Below are 26669 nucleotides of genomic sequence, written 5' to 3'. Positions count from 1 at the left end.
ATGCTTGTCGGCTTGCTCCTTGTATTTTTCGTTCGAGGCATGTAACTTGGTTTGTACTTCCGCATGAATGCCCATGATCTTGTCAGCCATATGTTCCGCTGCAATGCTCATGCCTGGGAGCTTGGGCAGAGGGACCAAGTCTAGTGTGTGGCGAGGTACTCGTCCATAAATAACCTGGAACGGGGATTTTCCTGTCGAGCGGTTCACCATGTTGTTGAATGCAAACTTCGCTTGAGACAAGGCCAAATCTCACTGCTTTAGTTTTTCTCCTGAAATATATCGAAGGAGGTTTCCCAACGTGCGATTCACAACCTCAGTTTGACCGCCAGTCTGTGGGTAGTAGGCGCTGCTGAACTGAAGTCATGTATCGAATCGAGTCCACAAAGTCCGCCAAAAGTAGCTTATGAACTTCGTATCACGGTCAGAAGTAATAGTCTTGGGAACTCCGTGTAGCCGCACAATTTCTCTAAAGAATAGATTCGCCACGTGTGTTGCATCGAGAGTCTTCTTGTATAGAATAAAGTGCGCCATCTTGGAGAAACGATCTATTACCACGAACACCGAATCCATGACGCACTATGTTCGTGGGAGACCAAGCACGAAGTCCATAGATAAATCCTCCCAAGGGCCGTCAGCCACGGGTAATGGAGTGTAAAGGCCCGTATTATGAGATTGCCCCTTGGAGGTCTGACAAATATAACAACGTTGGACTGCCTTTTCTACATCACGTACCAATTGAGGCCAATATTATTGTTCCTCAACAAGAGCTTACGTCTTGCCTTACCCAAGGTGTCCAACAAGGCCACCTCCATGTATCTCTTCGATAATCTGCTCCCTTAGAGAACTGTTTGGGATGCACAATCGATTTCCCTTGAAAAGGAACCCGTCTTACATATGTAAGTCACCGGGTGACCTTCTTGGCATCTAACCCATGCGTCCTTGAAGTCGTCGTCATCGGCATATATGTCTTTGAGGCGCTCGAACCTGACAACCTCATTGCTCATGGTGACTAACAAAGTTGCGCGGCGACTCAGTGCATCAGCTACCTTGTTTTGTTGCCCTGACTTATGTTTTAGTACGAACGTGAATTCCTGCAAAAACGAGATCCACCTAGCATGCACACGGTTAATGTTAGCTTGACTATTAATGAATTTGAGAGCTTGATGGTCCGTGTAAAGTATGAATTCCCTTTGAATCAAATAATGTCGCCAGTGTGCCTGGACCACTGCGTATAACTCGATCTCATATGTAGACCACTTCTTACGTGCATCGCTAAGTTTCTCATTGTAGAAGGCTACCGGCCTACCTTCTCGCTGTAGATAACTCATTCCGGATTGCGAGATACGCCCGATCTAAGGTCCGATGGTCTGGATCACCTCTGTCGTCGACCGGGCACTGATTTCAGCAAAGCTCCTGCCGGCTTCGTCAGTCCATTTCTTCATGCAATCTGTGATTAATGATACAATGGTACTGAAATTTTTCACGAACCGACGAAAGAATGTCGTCAGTCCATGAAAACTTCACACTTCGTGAATATTTGTAGGAACCGACCATTCTCTGATTGCCTTCACCTTTTCCTCATCCACCCGAATGCCCGTGGATGTGACGACAAAACCCAGAAACAATAGGCTATCAGTCATGAAGCTGCACTTTTTTAAATTGAGATACAGTTTATTTTTAGTGAGCACTTGAAGGACCTTCTTGAGGTGTTCCATATGGGCGGTTTCGTCTTGACTGTATATCAAAATATCATCGAAGTAAACCACAACGAACCGCCCAATGAAAGGTTTCAGAACTTGGTTCATCAATCTCATAAATGTGCTAGGCGCATTCGAAAGCCCGAAGGGCATGACCATCCATTCGTATAATCCTTCCTTGGTTTTAAAGGCTGTTTTCCACTCATCACCCGACCGTATTCGAATCTGATGGTAGCCGCTCCTTAGGTCCAATTTAGAGAATATTTTTGCACCCTCTAGCATGTCCAGCATATCGTCCAACCGTGGTATAGGAAACCTGTATTTTATGGTGATTTTGTTGATGGCTCGGCTGTCAACACACATGCGCCAACTCCCATCTTTCTTTGGAGTTAATAGAGCTGGTACAGCACATGGACTCATGCTCTCCCGAATAAGACCCTTACGGATCAACTCCTCTACTTGTCCCTGCAGAATCTCGCACTCATTCGGACTCATTCGATAATGGGGACGATTCGGTAAACTGGACCCAGGGACAAAGTCGATATGGTGTTGGATATCCCGCATGGGGGGTAACCCATCGGGAAGGTCATCGGGCCAGATTTCTTTGAATTCATGTAGCAGGGGCCTTAGTATTTCAGGGATGTTGGTAGGCTCGAGTTCTTCCCCTTTTACAATTAATGCATAAGTCTGTCCTGTTTCCTTTGATTCTTCCACGAAGTCCCGTATGGTTAAGAGAAAACGGCCCTCCACTTTAGAAGTTTCAGGTGGTCCCTCAGGATCCATAGGGGCCAATATGGTCTTTCGGTCGTCCTTGACGAAGATATATATATTATCTCGCCCTTTATGAGTGGCATCACGGTCAGATTGCCAGGGCCGACCGAGTAGTATGTGACATGCTTCCATGTCGACCACATCGCATACTACTTCATCCTTATAATGTTTGCCAATTGAAAAGGATATGGTGCACCGTTCAGTTACCTTTATCTGACCTTCTTGATCCAACCGATTGTATATGGAGAGGGATGACGCTCCGTTTTCAATTGTAATTTTTCCACCATGACCTTGGAGACGATGTTCTCGCTACTCCCACTATCAATGATCACGTCGCAAACCTTTCGATTCACCGTACACCTAGTGCGGAAGATGTTATGCCGCTGTGGATGCACTTCTTTTCTTGGCGCATATAATAGTCGCCTCACGACAAGCGACTCGCCGTGATCTTGCTGAACCCAACCTGAATCATCTGCCTCGTCCTCGGTGGTATGCTCATGTTCTTTAATATCTGGATCCTCATAAGCGTTATCAGCACTACCATCATTGATGGCGAGGTTTGCCACTTTTCCGGGACAAGTATTTGATAGGTGGCGTAGTTGGCTAAACGATAGCAATTATCGGGCCTTGGTCGAGCATAGGGGTTCGAGATTCTCTAGCAGCAGTCGATACGTCCCTTTGGGGTCTAGCTTGCCCACTTCCCGGATCTCGGTTCTCAAACGTAGGAGGTTGAGTGCGTGCTCCTACGGGCTCCTTCCCCTTAGGTGTGCAGTTCCCTGGGGCACCACAGGAATCCTTGCAGGAGGATAGGTCCGTGTGTTAGGGCGTTCAAGTTGCACTTTGGACAGTTTTCCAACTTGATGCATCATTCATCATCCAGACGGACATCTGGACCCGATCCTGGATAGCCATCGCAATCCACCGTTGAATCGGGCGACTTCTGCGATTCGTCTCGACCAAATCGTTACGCGCGCCGGTAAAATTCTTCTGCGTATTCTCTCACGGACCGACTACCGACAATTTTGGTATTGTTGGAATAATACCGATCGTAATCGCTAGGAGGAATCGGGCACGTAGTGCTGCTTCATCCGTTGCCAGTGCGGATTGGTGCTTTCATCTGCCTGAGTTGCAGTTGCTTTCACCAAGCTAAAGCTCCTCCTTTCAACTTGTAGGCCACAAGCTTGACCTTCTTTACTTCAAGGATGTCCATGTAGTCAAAAAATCGCTACTTCATAAAGCCAATCGAGGAAATCCTCAATGTGTAATTGGCCATTAAGCTAGGAATATCAACCCTCATCTTGAATTCTCGATCCGTTTGATCTACTCGATCGCGCCATGTCTGGGGTGTTGGAAGAGTATATCGTCGATTTCCTCCTCACCGGAGCCCCCTTCCTCAGGAATGACCTTTGGATGCACCGTCGGTACTATCCTGCGATCGGGCGATTAATTGGGGGTGGAGGATTGACACCAGGAACACGGAGTTGCCTTAGGTTTTCCCAAGAGATCCGCTATGCGGTCGATGGAAGCTTGCAGCCCTTGCGATTCTCTCATTGCGCTACTTCGAAAGTTGCAGCCGTTAAAGGTAAATTCCCGAGCACCGCCCATGGGATTGTTGCAACCGTCGTTAGAAGCCATCAATCCGAGGAGAAACCTCGCTTTGATACCAAACGACGAGGGGAGGACGTGAGGTCGAGCACCGTCTTCCTCAAGAGGATAACTATTCGAATCCACGGAACTTCTCTCTAGACTCCTCACGAGACTTCTCGAATCCACGAGGAAAGAAAGCGGAAAATAGAAATAAATTCTAATAAATTCGAAATTGATTGATGAATGATTAAAATCGAGTTCACAACCCTTTAAATAAGGGTATCAAGCAATGGGAAAGAAATCATAATCAAACTACAACTCAAACTCCTAGAATCCGCGACTTACTATAAATAGTAAACTTACTATTTATAGACGGTCGTGATGTCTACTAGTGCGCAAGGTTTTCGGCCAAAAATAGTAAGTGTCCTATTTGGCTTCACCAAACCGTTCCCCTAATTATTCTAAGCTCTTTTCACGTTGGGCGCAACTCCTAAAGCCCAACGGATGAAGAGTTATAATCAAACTAAAACTTACTATTTATAGTAAAAACGAAATTAAAACAGGGAAACGACCGTCAATCAAGGGGTTTTTCGCAATTCCGGGCGGCGCAACCCGGCGTAGCGGGGTTGGTTGGCTAAAGTAGCTCGTTCTACCCCAAAATCATATATTTTACGTCAGCTAACTCCTTCCGGATTGCGAGATACGCCCGATCTAAGGTCCGATGGTCCGGATCACTTCTGTCGTCGACCGGGCCTTTTCTGATCCATCTTGGCCATGAAACTGTCCGCGACCCGCTCTACATCAGTAATGATTGATATCCATTTAAGAAAATAGCAGGCAGTTCGGAGACATGTCATATGAAGGAAGGTAAAATAAACATTGAACCATGCATTCATTCATACATTACTCACTTGGGTTGGTGGATGCGCAACTAAACCATCATGTACTCATTCGCAACGGCTAATACTACAGTTTACTATGAGGCTAAATTGAGATTAGGAGTTTACCACATTAAAGCTAATTACTATCTAAATTAGATATATGACTGGCTTGGATAAAAGTTCTTTGTGTTGAACCCCATGTCCTGCGAAACCACTCCTTATTATCTTGAACACATTGTATGTTAGATCTATTTTCTACTTGTTATAACATGGCCACCAATGATAATATTCTTGGTTGTTTACTTGCTTTGTACCCTTGATTTTTTATATTTGCCTATTGAGTGTGTTGAGTTCAAGTCACGTTTTATTCCCTTTTTTTCAAGAAGATATTACTAAACCTGTTGGAGTGCCCGATGTTTAGCCCGCTTTCTATTTTTCGCCTTTATTTTAAAATTTTGGAACTGTTATATTTTAAATGGATGATTGTATCTTTTGGGTTTTGACGTATGTGGGTTGTCGGGCATTGTCATATTAGAGTAAACTAATATCTTAATTTAAATATCTCAGAAAAGACAAAAAGAAACAAATAGTAATAATAATAAAACTTTCCTTATCACAAATTAGATTTGGACTTCTGAAATTTAGTAAGCCCGTCTGCCAAGTTTGGAGTGTGACAACTGGAGATTAGAAATGCTTCATTGTTACAAATCAAGTTCGGAGTATGGAAATTTAGTGAGCCCGCTCGCCGAACTCTAGGCGTAACAGCTATGCAAAAAAAAAAAAAAACCCTAGCGGTGCCGGATTGGGGAGTTTAAAAGTAACATTTTCAGCTCCTGAATTCAGAATGCGATAGCCTGTGTGCTCCGACGACAGCCAATTTGACCCGATGGCTGTCTTCAGGGCTTGTCTTATGCCGTATATGTGCTTTGATTGATGCTCGGCTAAAGTAGAAGAGTAGGATTTAATCCCGCCAAAGGTAGGTGCTATACCTAGAACCAGTTCTCACGGGATTGTATATTCTAAAAACGGTTGTTGCACGACCGTTATCACTTAGAAACGGTCTTTGCAAGAACGTTGTTAAGATAGACTATCAATATTGACCTGTAATTAAAGAAAATCAAACTGGCCCATAGGAAACATCTTGCTTGCAGATTTTCTCACTCGCTCTCTCCGAATAAGTTTCACATGCCACACTCCTAGTAAATGTAAATTTTAAAACTTTAAATTGATTTATTAATTTAGAATAAATTATTATTTTTTTAACAAGATTTTTCCGATAATATCACGGGAAAACCGTCTTTGAAAAACGGAATTTGCCAAGAACGAGATTGGTTATATTATGAATGGGAAAAGTACCGTGAGATGTACATCATGGAAGCTTACCGTAAGGTGGAACACTGTGGGCCCCACCACAATGTGTTTCTTACATCCACCCTGTAAATTATATGTACCCTTCTATTGTGGACTATGAGACAAAAAATTCAGGCTAATCCATGAGTTACGTGAGCCACACCATAGGAAATAGTTAAGATTAGGTGCTCAACCACTAAGACCTTATTTTTTTTGTGGGTATGCGGTTCAGACATCCGTCTTATCTATTTTGTTTTTACTACTTGGATGAAGGGTCGCATGGAATTATAAGCCACTCCAAAACTTAGGTGGGCCCAGCTAATTGATTTTAAATGTTTTAAGCATGATTTCACACGGCTCCAGATGGTGTGACACACCTTAGTCTCAGATTGCGGTTGATTTTTGGGACATCCCATAACATGGAGGGAACCGACCAGATGCTCGGTTTGGATGTAAGGGAGACATCACAGTGCGGTCTTGGTACTCGACTTTATGGAAAGCTCCCATAAGGTCTACGTTAAGGCCTGTTTGATTTCCTAGCTCAAGTGTAATTACCCTGTACATGTGTAATCATTACCCGATGCTGACTTTACCAGTGACTTTTTAAACATATTAATTAAGAATTTTGCAAAATAAATATGGAGCCCACCATAATGTGTGTGGCTTATCCACACCGTCCATTCATTATGCCTACTGAATTTAAAGCATAAGCCAAAAAATTAGGCAGATCCAAAGCTCAAGTGGACCACACCACACGAAATTGCGAGAATCGAATGCCTACCATTAAAAATGTCTTGGGGCCCTTAGAAGTTTTAGATCAAGCTTATATTTATGTTTTTCACTTATCCATGCCTATGTGACCCTATGAACGGGTTAGCTGGTGAATAAATCTCAATGTGGGCCCAGTAAAAGAATCAATTTTCAATGGTGGACAAATTAAGTCCATTGTTTCCTTTCATGTGGGCCAATTGAGCATTGGATCTTCCTTATTTTTCGTCTCATGCCTTAAAATATTATAATAAAATAGATGGACTGCACGGATATATCATATGCATTATGATGGACCTGCGGACTTAAGTAAAACATTTTTGGACTGGTTTTCTAGGTGGAATTACTCACTCATCTTCAAACAAGTGAAAAAGCAATAATTACCTATTTACCGGGAATCTACCGGTGTCGGAAAATCAAACAAGCCCTAAATACTTGAAAAGACATAGGATGCGGTTTGGCTAGTGAAGCTGCCACTAGCCCGGGTGGCTAGTTGTTGGTGCTCTGTGGGCCCCACTATGATGTATATGTTTTATCCACGCCCTCCGTCCATTTTTCCGAATCATTTTAGACTTGAACTGAAAAAATGAGGCAAATCTACATCTCAGGTGGACCACACCCGAGGAAAACAATAGTGATTGAATGTCCACCATTAAAATCATCCTAGACCCTTTGTAATGTTTATTTGATATCCAAACTGTTGATTAGGTCATACAGACCTGGATGAAGGGAAAATAAAAAAAATAAAAAACAAATATCAGCTTGATCCAAAACTTTTGTGGCCCTAAGAAGTTTTTAATGGTAATAATTCAATCAACACTTTCCTGTGATGTGGTCTAGTTGAGATTTGGATCTACTTCATCTTTAGGCTTATATTATAAAATGATTCGGAAAAATTGAATGGACAACATGGATGAAACATATACATCATGGTGGGCCCATAGAGCACCAACCACTTGCCATCGAGGGGCAGGGTCACTAGTGTCCAAAGATATATGCATTTTACATGAGGTGGGGTTGCACGAGGCCTCATCTACGCAGCCCAACTTTGGTGGATCTGGTGGGTGGATTGTCCAATCATTGTGATGCATGTGCCTTACATACACTCCGTCCATCCATTTCAATAACTTATTTTAGTGTATGATCCAAAAAATGAAGTAGATCCAAATCTCATGTAGACCAAACCACAAGAAATAGTGGTGATTGATCAGTAAAAAAATTTCTTTAGCCACAAAAGTTCCGTATGAAGCTAATATTTGTATGTTCCCTTCTTCGGACAGTACTTTGTAATATTATCAATATGTTGGATGACAAATAGACATTCCGGTGGCCCTAATAACTTTTATAGTTGGCTATTATAGAAGGCTAATATTTGTATTCAATCACGGTGTTTCGTTTGGTTTTGTCCATCTAAGAAATGAGTGTTTTTTTTTTAAAAATAAAATTATATATATATATATATATATATCATGCCCTAAAATGAATTGTCAAAAGGAATGGGTAATGTAGATGAAGGAACATATCACAGCAAACCTCATAGCTAGGGATCCATCTGTTGGTGTTGGTTTTTGGCCGTTTGAATGCAGTTGTGCCAAAATTGAATTTGCGGCTCAATTCAAACCAAACAACTATGACCCTAAGTGTCGAGATAAGCAAATACACACTATATGACCGAGATTTGATGAGATCGGTCACCTATTCAGTCACTCGCTCAATGTGTAATCAGGAGCAGGCGATATTCAGAGGGTAGGGTTGGTCATTTGATGGGTTACAACTTTACCTTCCATGCAAAAGAACTTTTCTATATAGATAAAAGAAAAAATAAAATAGGAAAGGAAATTTTACAGCCAGTTGCGAAAAGTTGCTGCAGAACACCTTTTTAAATAGAGACTTCAATCCAGCGTATGAGCTTAAACTCAAATTACAGCTAAGATTACTAGCTACTTAATTAATGTTATAGATTATACTATAGAATGTAAATAGCAAGCAAAAAGTAAAGAATTACACTAAGAAATGTAATTTACTTGGTAGAAAAGTTGAATGATTACACTAATGAATGTAATTGACCGATAATTGAAAGATAGTGTTTGAGTTTGATTGAATTGGTATGAGACATCTTCTTATGTTAAATTTCTCTACTATTTATATATTTACCCTAACCATCTAGATCTTTCCCATATTCGGACGATTGCTATAACCAATCGACACGTGGCCTACTCTACTTCTTCATTTGTCATTTGTCATATAATCACTTATTCATGATTGCTCTTTCATCAGCCACTTAAACAATGACATGACATTATTTGATGCTCTACAGTTATATTGTCATAAAATTCTCTTCATATATCTCTGTAAATCTTCAAATACACTACACGGATCCATCCATATCATATGTAAATCATTTTGATTGTTCTCTTAGTAAATGGTGACAATGGGGATGAACACCACCCACCTCAGTAAATCGTGGATACCAAGCCCAACTCGGTCCAAAGTGAGGTCGGGGATTTTCAACCCGAGCCGCCGATCCTGATCTAGCTAGCGACCAAATTTTTTTTAGGTTTAGGTTGAGCCCGACCCAAGTTGCACCTTGTTTTTACACCACAGATTGCTAGCCACAGCCTCTTTCATGAACTTCCTTTCACATGAGTCTAGTGGTAGGCCGCCATATTGATGTTTGTGAGAAATTCATCTTATTCATCTATTTACCCCCATCATGTTAGGACATGGGTGGGAAAATAAGATAGATCTAAAACTCAAGTGGGTTGCCTGACAAGAAATAGGTGAGGATAAGTTTTCATTTTAGTAGGAATGGCCTTTTGAAGGGTATAGATGACATATAAACGTGATGGTGGACTGGGGAGGTTTCATGGATAGGCAATTCCGTACCCACTTTTTCCAGTAGTTCGGCCTACTTTGAGCTTTGGATCTATCTTATTTTTGGGGCCATGTACTAATATGATCTAGAAAAACAGATGGATGGATGGGTTGGATTTCTCACAAACATCAAGGTGGGCCCCACTTAGCCTCCCATAGCGGGCAATCTCTGTCCCTATTTCTCACATCAGTGGCTCTCTCAGCACCCAGCAGCAGTTCCCCTAGGCGGGGAGCGGATTAGGTGCGGCCCCGCCCTCACCCAACAAGGTGCACCCTTGATTGTCAGGCCCACTGTGATCTTTGTATTATATATCCACACTGTCTGCCCTTTTTTCCACCTCATCTTTGGGCACGAGTCCAAAAATCAAGCAGATCCAAATCTTAAGTAGACCATAGTATAGGAAACAGTGGTGATTGAATGCTCACCATTAAAAACTTTCTAAGTCCACCATAATATTTATTTGTCAATCACCGGTTGTTAATTGTCAATCACCATTGTTTCCTTTTGGGTAGTCCACGTGAGAATTGGAAATGCTGATTGAGCTCATGCCTTAAGATGAGCTAAAGAACGGATGAACAACGTGGACATATAATAAATACATCAAGGTGGGCCCATGGTCATGGTTAGGAAATGGGATTGCCTACTAAGTTACTCATTAAGTAACTCAGTAGAGCCCGCCTTGAATGTATGTAGTCTATCCCATCTGTTTTTCCATCTAATTTAAGGAGTTGAACCCAAAATTGAAGCACATTCAAAGTTCAATTGGATCGTACCACATAAAGCAGTGGGGATAATGAATTCCACCGTTGAAACTTTGCTAAGCCTCACAGTGGTTTTTTTTTGTCATCCAACCGGTTCATAAGATCATATAGACATGGATGAATGGAAAACACAAATATAAACTTGATCCAAAACTTTTATGGCCCTAAGAAATTTTCAACTGTGGAAGTTCAAAACAACTCTGTGGTGTGGTCCATTTGAACATTGTATATGCTTCATTTTTGGGCTCAAGTTCTAAAATTATCTGGGAAAATAGATGGACGGAGTAGATAAAATACATAAATCTTGGTGGACCTCACAGAGTCAGTACGCTGAGCATAGTGTGTTACTCACTAGGCAATCGGCTTCCCATGGTCAGGGCCACACTTTGTTGGGTGAGAGTGGGCCGCATCCAATCCGTTCCCCTCCACGCATTGGGCGTGACTTGGATGGCAGGAAGCGGATTGTGTGCTGCCCCAGCAGGCAGATGTGTAGGGTCCACCTTGATGTATCTGTTTATCCATGCTGCCCATCCCTTTTCTCAGATCATTCTAACGTATGAGCCCAAAGATGAGGTAGATCCAATGCTCAAGTACACCACATCACAGATGACTCTTACATTAGACAACACATTAATGCACTGTTTAATTTAATGCAACCTAAGTGCTTAATTTGGTGTGGTCCACTTGAGCGTTAGATCTATCTCATTCATCTTCACATATCTTAAATGATCCAAGAAAATGGATGAATAGTGTGGATAAATAGATATATCACTGTAGGCCCCTTCACAAATTCGTTGGACGGTAATCCATTCAGGGGGCAGGACACAATCCGCATTCGGATGGTACAGCCATGTGGGTGGTACCCTTCTCGATGCATGCATTGAATATCCAGATCTCAGTGGACTACACTGCAACAGGGGGGGTGGATAAATTTGTAAATTTGTATTTGCTTTGTTTTTAAGCTCGTGTCATAAAATGAGTTGACAGTAGAGATGACTATTATTTAATTGTGGGGGTTCAATGACCACTGTTTCTTATGGTTTGATCCATTTATATTTGTACCTGCTTCATTTTTTAGCTCATATGATAATATATTTGAAAAATAGATGGACAACATTGATATAAAAGGCCATACATTGATGTGGCCCCACGATCACGTACCAACCACATTGCTGGTTCCAGCCGGATTAGGTGAGACCTTTTTTCTTTTTTTCTTTTTCTTTTTTTCTTTTTTTTTTTTTGTTTGTGGTCGGGTTAGCTGGTTAGTAGACACCCATGTCAGTACACACACTCCATGTTAGCCACCCCCGCTGGGTATTGATAGCAAGACCTCAAGAGTTAAAATGAGTTATGTCCGCTCAGTCTGCCAGTTGAGCTATGGATTTGGGTGTGGATTACGTGTGACCTAGGTAACATGTTAGTGGGTGTTAGTGTTACCCTTGCAGTGGCCCTACCCTGATGATGTGCTGTATATCCAAGCCATCCATCTGTTTTTCCAGCCCATTTTAGAAGGAGGTCTAATAAATTAAGCATATCAAAATTTCAGGTAGACTCATTATAAGAAACAATGGTTATTGAACACTTACGGTTAAAAACTTCCTAGGGCCAATATAAGCAGATCTGAAATGTTTATTTTTCATCTAACTTATTGATAAGTTCAACAAGAACTAGATGAAGTGAAAATATAAATATTATATTATCCAAAATTTTTGTGGCCTACAAAACTTTCTCTGGTGTGTTCTATATGACATTTTGATCTGCTTAGATTTTGGCATAACTTACTTAAATGAGCTGTAAAAATAGATAGACAGTGTGGATATACAACACATTCATCAAGGTGGGCGCCCCACAATGTAACGGTAACACCAACTAATTTGTTACCCAGGTAACATCCATTACAAGAAAAATAGGAATTACCGGCGGCCAAAACCGCCCCTAAAAGTCCCAAAAACCGCCGGTACAAGAATTACCGGCGGTCGGGCGACGTCGCGGTATCGTTTACCGGCGTTCGTTCGTCTTTACCGTCGTTTTTGGCGGCCTCCGCTAAAAGTTGGCATTTACCGGCGACTCTGCTGACTGCCGGTAAAAACTATAAAAGCACCGGTAAAAAGTATAGAAGCGCCGGGAAAATCTGTACGAAACGCTACTAAAAACTTTAAAAACGCCGCTAAAAGAAAGGAGGAACGAAGGCAAATTTTGCAACAAACGCCGATAAAAGTAGCAACAAATGCCGCTAAAAAGCTATAACAATGCTAATGAGAGATTAAAAAACACTGGTAAAATCTATTTAAAACGCCAATAAATCATTTACAGTGTAAAAGAAAAAATAATAAAAACAATTAAAAATTTTGCTAGGCTGAATCTTCTAAATCAAAAGACCTTTACAAGATTAAATTAGCATTCAAACACAACCTGTAAATCATTTACAACCAACCTCATTTACAGGAGGTCTGAAAATGAAAGGTTACATAATGGATAGAAAATTTATAGATTGAGACACAAGGAGAAGCAAAAGGAAAAAAAATAAAAATCAACGGACTTCAGTGACACCTAAGGCAAGACTTCTCAAATGCATCCCAAGAACCAGTACTCATGCTATATAGAGGACCTTTGTCAGCACCACCCTGCCATGCATAGAGGTCGGGTAATAAAATAGTATATACACTCATAATCTGAGTTACACTATCTAAAATTAAATTTTCAGTTATAAATATTTACTGTAAAAACAACCATACAGAATGAAGTCCATATCCATCCCCATATGAAGCAGCAAAGCCCCCCTCTGTTACCAATGCTCCACCTTCAGTTACCAATGCAAAGACAAAAGTTTATAAAACAAAATAAAATAACCAAAAAACAAATTTGATATAAAATAAAATGAACCAATAAATACCGGTAACTAGCAGAAGGAGGAGAATAGCTATGGAATTTTTTTTTATAAATATGTGGACAGATTTTTCTTTCCTTTTTCTTCAAGGATAAAACTGCATCATAAGCATCATAACATGCAACTCAATATGAGCATTTTTACAGAAGCATTAACTAGCATGCAACTCAATATGGATGGACTTGAATTCAACACAAGGAAAGCCATATAGTGGCTTGTACCTGATGAGCAACTTTGATCATGCATCCATGTAAGCAATGTGGACCCCTGAGCCCACAATCTATATAGTTACTTCCACTTTGAATAAGCATCTTACAACCAAAGATAAATACATAATACAAATCAAACATTATGGAAATCCTTCATTATATTGAAGCAATGAAGATTGGTAAGAAAAATAATAATAATAATAATAATAAGCCAAGGGTGTGGCGCCCTTGCTTTTGGTGATCCTTGGAGTGGACTTGCCTGATTTTTGGACCGTGACATCACGAAATTCCAATTGAAGCCTTTGGTAGGGGTCGGCATCTAATTTTAGTATAAGCGGATTTTGTGGTGTGCCAGATACCACCTCGGTGATGTCTTGGCGTCACCAAGTTATGGGGTCACCAAGAGTTGGAATTGGTATGAAACAATAGACCCACCTGTGAAGTTGCAAGGAGCTAATATTTCGGGGACCACACCACCGGAATTTTATATCAAGATCCAACAAATGAAGTAAATACAAATCTTGTGGACCAAAAAAAAAAAAAAAAACAATCTTATGTGGACCACGTTAGGGAGAAAATGGTGATTGGATACCCACCATTAAGAACATCTTGGGAAGTAATGTTTATTTTCCATCCAACCTGCTAGTAAGGTCAAAAAGACCTGGAGGAAGGGACAGCACAAATATCAGCTTGATCCAAAACTTTCATGGCCCGTGAGAAGTTTTTAATGGATGGTTAATCACCACTATTTCATGTGGTTTAGTCCACCTAAGATTTGGGGTCATGCCATAAAATGGATTAACAGTGTGAATGTAAAGAAAATGAGTTGTCAAAATGGATTAACAGTGTGAATGTAAAGAAAATAAATTATAGTGGGTCCACAGTTAGAGAATTAGCAAATGTATCAAATTAATATATTTCAGACATTTGTTAATAAACAGATTGTTTCAAATTCAATACTTAATTTTTAGACTTTAGCCTCTCTTTTGGGTAGTTACCAAATAGGTTTTCATACTTTAAATTCAAATTTCAAACTTTAAATTTAACAAAAAAGCCGTATGCATTATTTTCGTATTAAAAAAAGAAAATATGAAAAAGATATTTTAGATTCCACCGCTATGCATGTGGTGTATAGAAGATACAAAACATCTATCTGGTGGCCCATAGCATCGATGGGTCTCAGCCCAAGAAATTGCACCACCCTCTTGATCTACAAACAAATGGTCACAGGCAAAAACTGATGAAAAATGATAGGCAACTGGGTAAAAGTGCAATCCCCAGATACTTACAGTTGTCCAATTGACACAACTTTTGGTCCATGGCCCATATATAGTACAGACCAGAAGATGGATGGTCATGATTGCATTTTGCTCCATCTGATGCATTGACACATGGGTAAAAAAAAAATCAATTTCAAATTGATTGCCTTCATGTCATCTCAGCCATATTCCAATTAATTAGCGTTGGCTACGTACGTATACTGTTCAGCACAGGATTCATAAGAAATGCCAGCAGCCAACCTAAGAGAAACCTCGTCCATTTTCTAGGTTTGAGACCAGCAGCAAGTGCCAAGGCTCCCAGTGGCTGAGTTCTCAGATAATTCACATTTCTACTTCATTAAGTAAGAGAAAATATATCAAAACAAAGCGACGTCACTTGGTTTCAATCAAATGATTCAAAACAAGAGAAAATAGAGTTCATGTTAAGATGAAACTCTAAATTTTCATAATAGAGATTGAATGCTAAGGATGCATACCTTCATCTGGGTCTGTTGTAGCATTAGCTGCATCTTTAGCTTTGCATCTCTCCACCAAACACGAGGTGTATGCACCAGAAGCAAAAGGCAAGCAGTGTATGAGATGGAGATTTTGGCTTGGACCTTTTCATCATTCCAGGCTCAAAATGAATAAATGAAACAGTATCAATGTCAAAACAAGAAGATTTGATGTTTAGAAGAACACTGCAGATTCAGTTCCATAAAAATAAAAACGTACACTTCCCACATCAATATGGGTACCAGTATCATTGATTCCAAGTAAAAGCAACATCTGGTTACCTGGTTTTCAACTGCAAATCTTGTCAGAGACCTTCTATCTTCTCATCTGCATGAAAAGGTTGGATGGGTTTTCGATTCCCATGGCATTGCTACCACCAATAGAGATGGTCAAGAAACTAGAAGCCTTTCTGGTCGAACTGTTAAAGCAACAAACAAAAATTTAAATATTATAGAACCAAAAACTAATCTTTAAGAAGCAACATGAAAAATTAAAGGGAGAGAGAGAAAAGAAAATGGATAAAGTACAAATTCAAGCCACAAATGCAGTTAACAAATATCTGATGAAGAAAACTAGGACTACGAGTGACTGCAATTCAAATTAGGCATGTCGAGCGTCATAGTTGTAGTAAGCATCAGCCCAAGAATAGTCAAAGATGAATTCTTCACACGAGTAACTGCAATTCAAATTAGAATTAACTAAAATAGCTCATCTGCTATCAAACACAAGTTATATAGAAACCTAGCCAACTAAAAACACTAGCCGAAACTCAAAACATCAGAACATCCACTCCTGATACATAAACCAGTTTTGCAAGTGCTAGAATCAGAACCATCGAAGAGCCTATGACTAGAAATTTATACAAGCCATGGCTGGATGCTAGCAGAAAAGGTGCACACTCAACAACATGAATCTTGCAACATGGAATGAGGAAGATCCGTTTGGCTGCCAATGGAGATTCTGGTAATCTCGGTCCGGCCAGCCATTTCGAAAGCAATTGTACTGCATGTCAATTAAACAAGATCCTTTTGGATATAACAGAGATTATTGTAATAATAATAATAACCAAATACATGAGATACGAAGAAAGTCTGGGTGAATCAACAACATCCATAATATCTATTTGGGTCTATTTGGATGCTCAGCTGAATTGAATCGCGATTCACTCAATTCACCAAACAGGAAATGCCCAGAGTGGGGTGAGACAACCAAACCCCTACTTGCAATTCCAGATTTTGTATCAATAAGACTTCTTGCTGAGCATGTGAATGCAATCACTAGAAACTAGAATAATTGAAAGAGACTATAGAAAGTTTGAACATGTCAATATCATAGCCCCTTGTCCAACAATGCAACATGCAACATACAAAAGAAAAAAAAAAAGACCACCTGATTGCATAAGAATATGAAAATTGCAGGCAATGCTGACAGATGGTGATTGAGAAGCTTTTGACCAATCAGGTATTTGATTACTGATGAAACACAATAAAGTCTCATACACCAATATTCAGGTATGTGATTATTGATGAAACACAACTTTTCGCTAATCTTAAGCCATAAACCACAGGACTAATGGAATGGCTAATGTTTGGCTCTTTAAACCCTTGGGAACATAACAGTCCCACCAACATGTCCACATGACATCTATCCTGTTTTCGCCAATGAAGGTTTCAATGGTGGGTGTTCAATCTCCATTGTTTAATTTGGCATGGCCTACTTGAGTTTTGGATCCAGTCATTTTTGGGCTCATATCCTAACATGAGGTGGTGAAACGGATGTGCAGGGTGGATGTCATGGAAGCAGATTTCCTGCAGCACCCACCACAATGTGGCCCTAACACGAGGTGGTGAAACTGATGTATAGGGTGGATGTCATGGAAGCAGATTGCCTGCAGCATCCGCCACAACATGGCCCAAGCTCTGTGAGGCCTATCGTGATGTATGTGTTTTATTCATTTTATCCATGTCGTCTATCCGTTTTTCTAACTCATTCTAAGGCATGAGCTCAAAAATGATGTAAATCAAGCTCATAAGCTTTCTTTTTCTTTTCTAGATGGAACTACATAGTTAAGAAGTACCAAATATAGATTTTTTTGAGTTTGCATAAAATAATGTGGGCAAAATGTTCTCTTCATGAACCAGGGGGATAAAAAATAATATATGGTAATTCATATTATGCACTTGTTGGTTAACTGGGGGAGATATGTTTTTGGGCAAGGAACTCATCCCATTTTTTGAAGCTTTAAGCAGGTATTGCAATTAGAATGGAATCCACAAGCTGAACAGAAAACCAAAAATTGAATGTAGCGAAATCAAAGGTAGGAAATTACCAGTAAAGGGGTTAGTTCAAATGATGAACGAGCACCATTCTCTCACTACAAGAAAGTAGGCCTTTAGCCTCAATTTTTTAGCCTCGGTTCAAAAAAAGGAGGCTAAATGCGGTTTTTAGCCTCGGTTGTAAAGGAACTGAGGTTAAAAATTCATTTTTTGCCTCGGTTGGTGAGAAACTGAGTTTAAAAGTCTCCCCTTTTACCTTGGTTGGTGAGTAACTGAGGCTAAAAGTTTGCCCTTTTACCTCGGTTGTTGAGAACTGAGGCCAAAAGTCTACCTTTTTGCCTTGGTTGTTGAGAACTGAGGCCAAAAGTCTACCCTTTTGCCTCTATTATTGAGAACTGAGGCCAAAAGTCTACCTTTTTACCTCGGTTATTGAGAACTGAGGCCAAAAGTCTGCCCTTTTGCCTCAGTTGGTGAGAAACTAAGGCCAAAAGTCTGCCCTTTTGCCTCGGTTGGTGAGAAACTGAGGCCAAAAGTCTGCCCTTTTGCCTCGGTTGATAAACAACTTGAGGCCAAAAGTCTGCCCTTTTGCCTCGGTTGTTGAGAACTGAGGCCAAAAGTCTGCCCTTTTGCCTCGGTTAGTGAGCAATTGAGGCCAAAAGTCTACCCTTTTGCCTCAGTTGTTGAAAACTGGGGCCAAAAGTCTGCCCTTTTGCCTTGGTTGTTGAGCAATTGAGATCAGAAGTCTACCCTTTTGCCTCGGTTGTTGAAAACTGAGGCCAAAAGTCTGCCCTTTTACCTCGGTTGTTGAGAATTGAGGCCAAAAGTCTGCCCTTTTGCCTCAGTTAGGGAGCAACTAAGGCTAAAAGTCTGCCCTTTTACCTCGATTGTTGAAAACTGAGGCTAAAAGTCTGCCCTTTTGCCTCGGTTGGTGAGCAACTGAGGCTAAAAGTTTGCCCTTTTGCTTCGGTTGGTGAGCAGCTGAGGCCAAAAGTCTGCCATTTTGCCTCGGTTAGTGAGCAATTGAGGCCAAAAGTCTGCCTTTTTGCCTCGATTGGTGAGTAACTGAGGCCAAAAGTCTGCCCTTTTGCCTCGGTTGGTGAGCAATCGAGGCCAAAAGTCTACCATCTAAACCATAGTTATCAATCACAACATCTTAGATATTTTTGGGAAGTAGTCAATCCACCGTAGCATGCACTGGACCAACGTTTGGATTTTATTAAAGTGGGCCCCACTTGTCAGATATGGAAACGCGAGTATAATCTGTAGATTGAGGATCGGATAGTGTTTTCAACCCCCATCTAACGGCAACTATAAATACCGATTCCTCCACGAAGCCCACCCCATTCCCATTAGCTACTGTGAATTCACTTTCCTTTCTCGGAAGAGAGAGAAAAAATGGGGGGAAATCCAAGCTAGGGATACCCTCCAGAAACCCTAACCCTAGCTCTCCATCTAGGGCTTGAAATCTTTATTAACGGCGCTGAAATCTCTCCTTCAAGAGGATTTTCGTATTCGATTGGGTGCCTGGATTTACAAGAAATCTTTCCTCATCCCAGATCGTTTCAAAGCTCTCTGATCGTTCGATACATCGGGTTTCGTCCCAGAGAAATTCGATCTGCAAGCTCGGTCCGTATCGGTTCTCTAAGCAATCTGTCGATGCTCGACGTCATATAGGATTTGATTTCTCATCTAGTGCCCTTGTCGTCATCGGGTTATGGTATTCGGATCCTAAAAGGCTGTGATTTTCTCATTGAAGGCTTCATCTTCGTCAGATCGTGGCAGATTCCTCCTCTTTGAAGGTTTTTGATCGAATCAATTTGAGAAGCAGACATTCAAAGCACTAATCTTGTTTGATCTCTAATCAATTTGGAGCGATTGTGTACTGGATGTTCGACGAAATGGGATTTGAGGCTTTTGAATTGTGATGTGTACCAGATGTTCAATGAAATGCCAAAGGGAGACATGCATGGGATGTGTACTGGATGTTCAACGAAATGGGATTTGAGGCTTTTGAATTGTGATGCGTACTAGATGCTTAATGAAATGCCAAAGGCAGACATGCATGGGATGTGTACTGGATGTTCAACGAAATGGGATTTGAGGCTTTTGAATTGTGATGTGTACCCGATGTTCAATGAAATGCCAAAGGGAGGCATTCATGCCAAATGTTTGATATGATAACTCATAGAAACTTTGTATTTTCTTGTTGTTTGCACTCCATGTGATTCTAACTCCATACCAAGGAAAGAACAATTAGCATGTTATTTTTTAGTGGTATTGGACATTTTAATTGTGACCTTGCTTTGCATCATCTAATGCTTTTATTTACTGTTTAGTGCAGTGATATGTGTGCTCAACATGGCAAAGTAGGCATTTTCAATAACGATGGGAAAAACTGATGCAGGCTAATGCAGGGGGTTCTGGCATAGTTGATGTAAGCTGAAGCAGGGGGTTCTAGCATAGGATGAGAATTGGATGGTAGGTAATTCACTTCTATTTGTTTTCTTAAAAATCTGTGTGAATTTTCTACTCATGAGATTTTTTCTACCTGAAAGAAAGGGAGTTTGTAATGCAGGGACAAGTGGTTAATTGTCCTGCATCAGTTTGGAATTTAGTTCTGTTAATCAGTTTGTTGATCTCTGGTCAGATAGGTGATGGATTTTAATTGAGCAGAAGATAGAGTTCTAGATGAAGGTATTAAGTTGAACCAGAAGATGGAGTGAAATAAAATTATTTGATAAACACTTTAGATGAAGCAAAGCAGCTTGCTGAACGTTCAATCTGGAAAGAATTGGTCCAAACGATTAAGTTGTCAAAATTCAAAATTGGCTAAAACTTAATTTGTAGTCTAACATCGATGTTCTGAACACATCTTAATGGTTCAGATTGTGATTTTGATCAAAGGATCATAAAGATTTGATCACCCCTCCCCCTCCAAACAGAAAGACGAGGACAAAAAATCATCAACCCAGTAGCTGTATCTGTTTGTGTCAGTTGTGGCTCACAATAAAACCCTTATTTAGAAGCTTATTGGTTTTGCATTGATTGCTTGCCAAAATGTATAAGCTGAAAAAAAAGTTCTCAAATATTCTTTTGCAGGGAAGGCATTGTCATGGAGAGCTGGAGAATCTACACCAGGCTATGTCATGGTAATTAAAAGCATACATATTCTTCCCATGTTTATCTTAGATTGACATTAATTACTTTGCTATTAACACACATGTAGATTGGAGTAATACCTTGGTTAGTATTGACGGCACGAGTGAGCAAGTTCCTTTAACCAACCTGGAGTTGAAAAAGGCCCCTTTAACCTCCTTGAAGAGACTTTGTTTATTTCTTCATTTTGGTGGGTATGGTGGCTTTATTATTATTATTTATTAAATCAACTTGGTGAACTTTCACCAATTCAACAGTAGCCTTGATAATTTCATATGGCTTCTAGAATTTTTATATTTGTAACATCAAAAAAAAAAAAATTCCCCTACTAGAAAGTATTTAATTCAAGCATATTGTAGGAATCTTGCCATTGCAAACATATTGGTTGGATCTTCTTGTAATGTTCCAAAATTTATTCCTTTGATGAATAAGAACAGGCATTAGCGGAACTCATCATCTATTTTTCTGTCCATTGGTTTTTTCTATCTCATGATAAGCAGGTCTTAAATATGCTTTGCTGCTAGGTTGAAGATCCAAATTCTGAGGCATGCAAGTTGCACCTGCCAAGGATTTTTGACTATTTGTGGCTTGCAGAAGATGGCATGAAAATGCAGGTCAGGAAATAAAATAAACCACCTTTACTTTTATGTAGTGGCATTTTGTCTTTGTTTTTATCCAGTGTCAATTGAATCTGGGTTTCTCACAGGTGTTCAAAATCTAAAACCATTTATAGTTCAGTGCATAAGTGGTCATCGGCATAATTTATTTTTTTTTCTGGAGGACATTTGATTCAAAACTCACTTATTGATCGTGGTTAACTGCAGGGTTAGAATGGCAGTCAATTATGGGACACTGCTTTCACTGTTCAGGCAATAATCTCAACTAGCCTTCTTGAGGAATTTGGTCCAACTCTTAAGAAAGCGCATGAGTACATAAAGAATTCGCAGGTTTCATTATATTACTTTGAGAGCAGTATTTTTCTACTCTCTCTCTCTCTCTCTCTCTCTCTCTCTCTCAGTAATTTTTTTAAAATCAAGTTGTTTTCGGATATCTTGACCGTGGTCCTCCCCCTACTTTTTCGTATGACCTGTTCCACTTTGTTTTTGAAGGTTTTGGAAGACTACCCTGGTGATCTTAGTTTCTAGTATTGTCACGTTTCTAAAGGTGCATGGCCTTTCTCAACTAGAGATCATGGATGGTCCATATCAGATTGCACTGCAGAAGGTTTAAAGGTAATTATACACACTATTGTGTATCTGATTGATTAGGTGCAGGCTTCACTCTTGTGTAGGCTTCACATTTCTAAAGGTGCATGGCCTTTTTGCTTGTGCAGGCTTCACTCTTATTGTCGTAGATTCCATCAAAAACTGTTGGTGAACCAATCGATGCAAACAGATTGTACGACGCGGTGAATGTCATTCTTTGACTACATGTCTCTCTCTCTCTCTCTCTCTCTCTCTCTCTCTCTCTCTCTCTCACACACACACACACACACACACACACACACACACACACCCACCCACAGAAGCAAACTAATCCATTAGGATTGTCCCATTGGGGTGATTTTTGGGTGTGGCCCATCCAGCATTGGAATCATCAGATCAACAGTGTGGATCACCAAATGTCAGGGCCCATCCTCAGGTCGTGTATCATGTAGTTCCTTGCCAAGATGTTTTACTGATGAAAGCTAGTTAATTCCATGGATTGTTTAAATATTTTAAGTTTTTCAATTGTCTCCTTACTTTCAAAGCTATTTTAATTCTACACAGGTTTAAATGTTTAATTCCATGCATTGTTTAAATATTTTAAGTTTATTTCATTGTCTCCTTACTTTCAAAGCTATTTTAATTCCACACAGGTTTAAATGTTTTTAGTTTTAGTTTCAGCATGGAGATCTGTATAGGAAGAAATGAGAGCGATTTTTAGTTGTTTGATGAGTACGAATCAATTTTTCAATTGCTGAGAGCTCAATTCTTCTGTGTTTGTTTTTAAAATGTGGGTTCTAAATGGGTTGTAGGAATTCGGATGCCAAGAAGTCATGATGTTCTGTGGTGTGTTTGATGGCCATGGCCCTTGGGGACACTATGTAGCAAAAAGGGTCAGAGAATCACTGCCATCGTCTCTGCTTTGCAATTGGCAGGAGACTCTTGCTATGAGCTCAATTACATCAGAATTCCTTTTGGAATCTAATAAAATGCTTAATCGATTTGACATTTGGAAGGAATCTTATTTGAGAACTTATTGAAATGAGTGATTCACTTAGGCAAATGAATCATAACCTTGAAGGTTTGAAGAGTGATCTGAATGAAGTTACTAAGGGTAGGGATTGCCTTGATTCTGAGGTACTTCTCTTGAAAGAGCAGCTAGAAATGGCATAAGCTGTTGCTGAAGAAAATGAAGCAATTGCTATAGAAGCTCGATAGGTGCTTGCTGATTCTTTTTATCATTACCTTATTTCTGATTTTTTTCCCCTACTTGTGTCATGTTTGATTCTCAATGTTTTCCCTTTCGATCTCAGATGGCTGAGGCAAGGAAGAACTATGCCGAAGAGGAGGAGGACGTGAAGCTGTTAGAGAAGTCTGTGGAATAGCTAGAATATACTGTAAATGTATTGGAAAACAGGGTCAGCTCCTCAATGGTTACTGGGATATATTCGGAACGTTTCCTGCATTAGCTTTAATTCACTTAATAGTTTTCTTAAGTAGCTTTTACTTTCCATTTCTTTTAGGGGAAGCTTGTCAAAGTGGAGGCTAAAAGGCAACGGTTGCAGAGAGAGGAGCTAAAAGGGGACCCTACTGAAATAGTTCATGTGGAAGGCTATGTGGTAGTTCATGTGCAATTGTATTTTGTTTTGAAAACTTTAAATAGACCATTAATTGTTTTGTTGATATTGTGCTGATTGTTGTCTAGATGAATGTTAAATGGGTGAAATATGCATAGGTTTAATCATTTATTGATCATGATATTTTTAACTTTGGATGATAGAGAAATGAGGTCAAAAATCGAATTTAGCCTCGGTTGATGCCAAAAGAGGCTAAACCCATCTTTAGTCTCGGTTTTGCCTCGGTTACATAAACTGAGACTACAACTCTCATGGCTAAAGGCTTTAGCCTCGGTTGTTGAGAACTGAGGTTAAAAATAGTTTTAGCTTCGGTTGGAGGCAACTAAGGCTAAATTTGGATTTAGTCTCAGTTGGAAACAATGGAGGCTAAAATTTTGATTTAGTCTCATTTCGAGAAAACTGAAGCTAAAAAGATTCTTTTAGCCTCACTTGAAGAACCGAGGCTATAAAAGTCATTTTAGCCTCGGTTGCTAAAACTGAGGCTAAAGCCTTTAGCCACGGGGGTTTCAACCTTGGTTTGAATAAATTGAGGCAAAATTGAGGCTAAAGGTTTTAGCCTCAGTTTTTAACCTTTTTAGCCACGGTTTTGAACCGAGGCTAAAGCTCCCTTTTCTTGTAGTGTCTCTTCTCTGAGCACAAACACAAGAAAGGCTTCTTCCAAGCCATGCTGCTGATCTTGCCACAACCTCAATTGTAGCAATACAAGGTTGGCATGAAAGAAATTTTGTTGAACAGTGGGTATTTTTAGAGATTCACCTAATATCCAAAAAATTAAGAAAGACATCAATTTTTTAATTTAAACAAGTCAAATGAAAACCAAACATACAGTTGTTAATTCAATGGTTGAGGCGGAAGTTTCAACTCATGTTGTTATCATCATTTGGGCTGCTAACGAAAGGTTGCAAATCCAACTCAAAAGGGTAACCCACAAACTCCCAAATCTTCTGAATGTAATAACGTGAGATAAGAATGGCTCTTATTCACTTGCATTTTAAGGTGAAAAAGTGAGAAAATGGGAACTTGCCTAATATAATTGCTATTTCCCAAGCCACTTAAATGCTTAGTGAACTAGTTCTGCCAAGAAAGAAAAATCAAATTCGTTGTTAAGGATCTAAGAAAACAGAGCCATGTGTATTTACAGTCATGTTAATCCATAAAAAACAAGGTTTTTCCATATATTTGATCTCTTACGCATTGTTCAAAACCCAATTAACACACATATACATAACATCATCAACATCGACTTATTTTGATGTGTAATATAGATGGCAGCAAAGAAAGCAGAAAATAAGCTATATTTTAGGTAGTACATGAAAATAGCAAATCCAGCCATCTGCACAATTGTGGGACTGTAGTACATTACAGTGTTGATTCTTGTGAGTTGCTGAAATGCCTGCAAACGAAAATAGCAACAATCCATTACAGAGTGCATAGAAATATAGATGCATGTGGCGAATTAACACACACAAAACAGATCTACCATCAAAACTTCCAACAACATTTTTAAAAAATGGCAAAGCAAAAATGCCTAAGATTTCCACATCCATGACAAAATAACAGAACCCAAAAGTCCAAAATAGCTCTATCCTTTTGAAATTTTAAAAAATTCAAAAAAAAAAAAAAAGAAGAAGAAGAAGAAGAAGAAGAAGGAAAATAACTTAACAAAAGAAAAATATGAGAGATACCAAAACATTGATGACAACATACAATAACCTGTATGAATCAAATTCAAACCAAAACAAGCCAAACCAAGACAAATTAAGACACCCAAAACGACTATACCTTTATACCTCCAACTTTATTCAATATTCTTTTTTTTTTCCCACAAAATAGATTTTTATTAAATCATGATTTTTATTTTTTCAAAATCTCATTTTTTTCTCTAACATCGTTAAATTTTTTATTCTCAATATTTTTTTTTCATGTGATATTACAAATCATTTAAATATTAGTTTTAAATTTTAAAATAATAATAATTTCCACTCATTTGTTATAAAAACAATTCTTTTTTTATTGCAATCAATCAATTGTTAAAAAATAATCTTATATACAAATATATACAATTAATCCACTGAAATTCTATTAAAAACAATTATTAGACTACAAAAAAACATTTTTCCACCATATCCTAAAAAAAAAATGAAAAAACTTATGTATAGGGCAAAAGTCTTTTTACGACCAACCATGATCCATCGCAAAAGCAACTGAAAACCGTCGCCAACTAGTAATTTGGGCAGGATCGCAAAATCAAAATTTGTGACGGATTTAGTCCGTCACTAATTTACGACGAACCAAAATCCGTCGTAAATCAGATTTTAGCGATGGATTTCGGTCTATTGCGAAATTTCGTGATGTTTAAACTACGGATTTTTGAGAAAGACGGGATTAGCAACAGACTTTTTACGTTAGCGACGGATTAAATTCGTCAATAAACCAAGCGATTTTTGCGACGGACTAAGTCCGTCGCAAAAATACGTCGCAAATCCATGATTTTGGCGTAGTGTGACGTATATCTATTATTATATTATATGTTATATATATATATATATATATATATATATATATATGATGGTAGGGTCCGTGAGACCCACCTCTCTTTTTAAAAGGCAGCAATGCTGCACGTGATGCAGTTATATAGCTACTCTCTTGACGTCAGTAGCCCACAGGCCCACCTTTGATGTATATTTTGTATCCCACGCAGTCCATCTGACGGTGGGACCCAGTCCATATGTATGTGCTTCATCCCTGTAGTGTGGGCCCCAATGACGTATGTGCTTTATCTACACTGTCCACTGTTTGGACGGTGGGGCCCACTATGATGCATGTGTTGTATC

At 39.5% G+C, this 26669-nt stretch overlaps 2 long non-coding RNA genes across 5 annotated transcripts; one reads left to right on the top strand and one right to left on the bottom strand.

Annotated features, from left to right (window-relative positions):
- Window positions 1-12947: 12947 nt before the first annotated feature.
- Window positions 12948-14503, bottom strand: LOC131221072 (uncharacterized). The gene is made up of 4 exons (XR_009158966.1): window positions 14383-14503; window positions 13799-13888; window positions 13426-13674; window positions 12948-13314 (listed from the first exon to the last, which is right to left on the bottom strand). It is a non-coding gene; the product is annotated as an uncharacterized LOC131221072 (long non-coding RNA).
- A 4670-nt stretch (window positions 14504-19173) lies between these two features.
- LOC131221071 (uncharacterized) lies at window positions 19174-23266 on the top strand. Of its 4 annotated transcripts, none has more exons than XR_009158964.1 (7): window positions 19174-20032; window positions 20179-20315; window positions 20937-20986; window positions 21818-21940; window positions 22103-22225; window positions 22327-22425; window positions 23011-23260. It is a non-coding gene; the product is annotated as an uncharacterized LOC131221071 (long non-coding RNA). The 4 variants fall into 4 exon arrangements; XR_009158963.1 differs by having other exon boundaries at window positions 20174-20315; XR_009158962.1 differs by lacking the exon at window positions 19174-20032 and having other exon boundaries at window positions 20041-20315; window positions 23011-23266.
- The last annotated feature ends 3403 nt before the right edge of the window (window positions 23267-26669 follow it).

The sequence above is a fragment of the Magnolia sinica genome, chromosome 12 (genome assembly GCF_029962835.1).
Source record: "Magnolia sinica isolate HGM2019 chromosome 12, MsV1, whole genome shotgun sequence".
Lineage (NCBI taxonomy): Eukaryota > Viridiplantae > Streptophyta > Magnoliopsida > Magnoliales > Magnoliaceae > Magnolia > Magnolia sinica.
This window is presented reverse-complemented; position numbering and strand designations above follow the sequence as displayed.